Raw genomic sequence first — 4,584 nt, forward strand, 5'->3', positions numbered from 1 at the left:
AAATTCCGATGTGGGTTTAAAATTGTAATGAAACTGTATTTCAAATTGTAGATTTTGAACAGGTAAAAGAGAAAATTGATATTTTAACACCATATTAAAACTTTGTACGACGGAAGATCATTGGCCCAAAATTCTACCTTTTATCATTGTAGCTTCTTGGGGCCTGGAGAGAAAAACACACGTGAAACACAACTAAAATTCTACCTCCTATGTCTTATCTAAACCGTGTCGTAGGCTGAGCAAGATGCTCCGCCGCGTTATTGTATACTACTACCCATTTGCAGGTAGGCTGATTGAAGGGGATAATAGAAAACTCATGGTGGACTGCACCGGTGAAGGGGTCTTGTTCATTGTAGCCGATGCCGATACCACACTTGAGAATCTTGGTGATTCAATTCAACCAATGTGCCCCTGATACGAGGAGCTTCTGTATGATGTCCCTGGCTCCGGGGGAATTCTTGGTTCCCCTCTTATCTTAATTCAGGTAAATATTTTTCATTATAAGAAAATGTTTGATAGTTCAACTTAACCCAAAAATGATATTTGATTAGATAACTTAATATTATAATTTAAAATTGTTTTTTTACTTCAATTATTAAATTAAAATAATTAATTTAGCTAGTATTTATTTATTTTTAACTTCATACCGAATGTAATTTACTTTCATATGTCACATAATTTGTTTTTAACTTTTTCTTTATTTTTTATTTTTTACTTATTTTTAAAATTTTTAATTGAATAGAAAAAGTAAAAATATTTAGTTTTTTGGAATAGTAAAATAACTTTTTAAAACCACATTAGGGAGAGTATATTTTAGAATTACTATTTTACATCCATTTTTTATAATAAATATTTTATGATTATTTTATATATGAATGTTTTATAAATAAATTTATTATTTAAAATTAATGAAAGCAATGACGAGTTAAAACCAGTGACAAGAAATATTAATCAAAATTAACATATATTGATAAAATATCAATAAATATGTCTATTTGATAATTTAAAGTAAATATCAAATAACCCAGTACTATTTGCAGGTGACCCGATTGAGGTGTGGAGGATTTATATTTGCATTGCGCCTAAACCACAAAATGAGTAATGGTCCTGTCTTGGTCCAATTCCTCGACGCCGTAAGCGAGATGGCTCAGGGTCTGTCTGTGCCATATCTGCTGCCCATATGGCAAAGAGAGCTGTTAAATGCCCGAAATCCGCCACGAATTACCCGTATACATCATGAGTATGAGGAGGTAACCAACACCAAGGGCACACTAATGACCATGGATGAAAATAATTTGGTTCATCGATCATTCTTCTTTGGCCCCAAGGAGATAGGAGCACTTAGGAACCGACTTCCTGCAAGCCTCGGTGCCTGCTCGACGTTTGAGGTTCTAATAGCATATGTATGGAGATGCCGCACAATTGCATTTGCAGTAGACCCTGATGAGGTTGTTCGCATTTCATGCTTTATCAATATGCGAGGCAAGCGCGGTTTCGATCTGCCTCCAGGATACTATGGAAATGCTTTTGTGTGTCCAGCTTCAATTACTAAGGCTGGAATACTATGTAAAAACCCATTGGAATATGCGATAAGGTTACTGAAGAAAGCCAAGGCCGAAATGAGATCAGAGTACATGAAATCAGTGGCAGATCTTATGGTCATCAAGGGCCGGCCCTCATTTACGCAGCCGGGGAACTATCTTGTTTCAGATATCACACGTGTCGGGTCTGGAGAGATCGACTTAGGGTGGGGGAAGCCCGTCTATAGTGGGCCTGCTAGGGCTATATCTATTATTAGCTTCTGTGCGCGGTTCAGGAACAGCAAAGGAGAAGAAGGGAATGTTTGAACAGGAGCTAAAGAGAATGACAGAAGAGGCAGAGCCTGTTAGACTTATTACATCCAAGCTCTAAATTAAAGAGAATCTACATGGATTTTAAGAATTAAGCAGTTTAATTTAGCTTAGGATCTCTTCAAAAAAGTTCACAATTTAAATGTAGCAGGGTGGAGATTACTAGTGAAAGGTGTTATATCAATAGTAGGCAATGTATCAGTCTATGACACTGTATTTGGCTTGAAGGCTCGAGTGCTGTTGAATACTTATTTCGGCCAGTGGTATGAGCCATTCACCATCTTAGGAAAGGAACTGAGCTATGGATTTCCATGCATAGCATTAGTGTTTGCAAGTAGAAACATGTCTTGATAAACTCCATTTGTTTGGGGATGCATGCAAGCATTTGTATCTCTTTTGAAGAGAGCTATAGGCTAGGAAGACAAAACGGTAGGTCTTCTTGGTGAATTTGTGTTTGTTATACCTTTTGAGAAATATTAACTTCATATGTAGAGTGTCAAAGTTCAAAGTTGTGGAAGGTAACTTGTTGATGAGATATAGTGCAACTAGAAATATGACAAATCTCCCAAAAAGTAGTAGTAAAGTTAACCATTAATACAAAAAATATCCACTTAAATTAGTCTCTTAGCTAAAGAAATAAACGGGTTTTTGAACCCTTCATACCCATGTCACTTATTCCCAAAATCAACTATACCTAAAAATATTTAATAAAAGGAGTGAACTTGAACACAATAAAGGATAGAGATCAAATATATTTATATTTAAAAAATGAAATAAAGAATGTTTGTAATATGAGCATACAAAATAAACTTGTATTATATGTGTTATTTTTCATAAAGTCTTAAATCATATATATTTTTCGATAAATGTGCATATATTAACAAATTTTTGGTACATTGTTAATAGAAGTGCCCAAGATAGTGAAACTTATGGAAGCAGGTAGCCTTCGATGTTCCTCACATATTAGTGGGTAGAACCAAAAACAATCTAATGGTATACCATAGTGTGGACCCTCATTTTTCACGCACATTCCTGCTTAATGGCAAGACTCACCTTTTAGTGCAAAACTGATTTTCATAAAAATTGGAGTTGCCACTTATTTTTGTTTATTTTTTTAAGAAAAAAAAGAAATAAAACCCTAAAAACGACTCCTTATTTGAAAAAACGTGACTTTGAAAATCGAGTTTAAGTCTAGGGGTCAAGTTACCTATTGGGAAGGTACCATAAGGTAGCACCCCTCTAAGCCTTAAAACAAGTCTCTACTAATTAAATTGAGGTAACTATGACAATTAATATATAAATCAGTGGATACCAAGAATAAAAAAAGTATATCAAAGCAATAATAAAATCATAATCAAGAATACTTAAACAAGCCATGCACACTCAAAGAATCAATAAACAAAGAAAGGAAAGAATGTACCTTAATAGCATGTTAAGCGGTTCCATAAACAAGAGAGTTAGTTCACAAGCAATGATCTTGTAATACATATAATGTGTTTCACTCAAATCAAGAAGCAATGATATGACAACATAGGAATCAAGTAAGACAAGATAGATCAATCATGAGAATATAATATACACACTAATAAAAACAAGGAGATAGGGAAAAAAGGAAGCATACCTTGATAGCATATAAAAACGCTTTCATAAAACGATTGAGTTAATTCAAAAATAATGATAATGAATATAAAAACATAGGTTAAATCCCACAACATAATATATAACACATCTAAAATCATGAAGTAAAAGATGACAAGGAAACAAGATATAATTTGCTTAAAATTTTAGAATTAGTTAATCATGTATTCACTTTCAAAAATTAGTCTGTATAAAATATTAAATGAAGAATTTTGATCTAAAGGAAGGTTCAACTAGTGTGTATAATATATCTACAATGTGAATCAATAATCAAAAGATCTCACAAGAATGCACAAAGGTAATCAAATTATCAAATTATACAAAATACCATTAACAAAGTAGAATATAGGTTTTTACAAAATAAATTCCAAGTAAATATCTGGAGGTGTTATTTCATCAAAATAAAATTTGTGCGATATCTTTAACATGTCTAGATCACAATCCCAAAGTTAAAATTAATTAATTATATGCCAATTAGTACCAAATTAAATCACAATTGGGTTTCTACACAGAATAATCATCATGTGATCAGAACATAGGAGTTTATAAAATAAATCCTAAAACATTATCTAGAAGTGGGGTTTCATCATGAAAAAAATTAGGCAACCTCTCCTATGTGTCTAGATTACAACCCAAAAGGTCAAATTATTTAATTATATTTTGTTTAATACTGGTTTTCATAAACTTCAATTGGTCTAGAATAGAGCATATTTCAATGACATGCAAAAGTTAATTTATTTGACTAATTCAGAGATGCTTGAAAATCCTACAAAATTTTTTTACAACCTATTTAATATGTCTAGTTTACATGAAAATATAGTCACAAAGTATGATCACACACATAACATCTTTAGAATTAAATAAACACCCCCTTAACTCTAGAAAAGAACTTGTACAGTAGGAGCAAAAACACAATTCCTACTTGGGAGATCAGTTTAATTTCAGGTGCCTAACATTAAATTTAAGAAGTCTAGATCAAAGGAAAAATGTCAAAAGGAATTAGTGAATTAAATAATTTAATGTTAGAAAAAAATTCCAAGTGTCTAGAATAGAGTGAAAATGAACCAGTAGAAAGATTGATTTATATCTATTAATT

The 4,584-nt window shown here is 32.3% G+C and overlaps 1 pseudogene; it reads left to right on the forward strand.

Moving 5' to 3' along the window:
- Positions 1 to 244: 244 nt before the first annotated feature.
- Positions 245 to 2,383, forward strand: LOC117906238 (annotated as a pseudogene).
- The last annotated feature ends 2,201 nt before the right edge of the window (positions 2,384 to 4,584 follow it).

This window comes from Vitis riparia, chromosome 2 (assembly GCF_004353265.1).
Source record: "Vitis riparia cultivar Riparia Gloire de Montpellier isolate 1030 chromosome 2, EGFV_Vit.rip_1.0, whole genome shotgun sequence".
Lineage (NCBI taxonomy): Eukaryota > Viridiplantae > Streptophyta > Magnoliopsida > Vitales > Vitaceae > Vitis > Vitis riparia.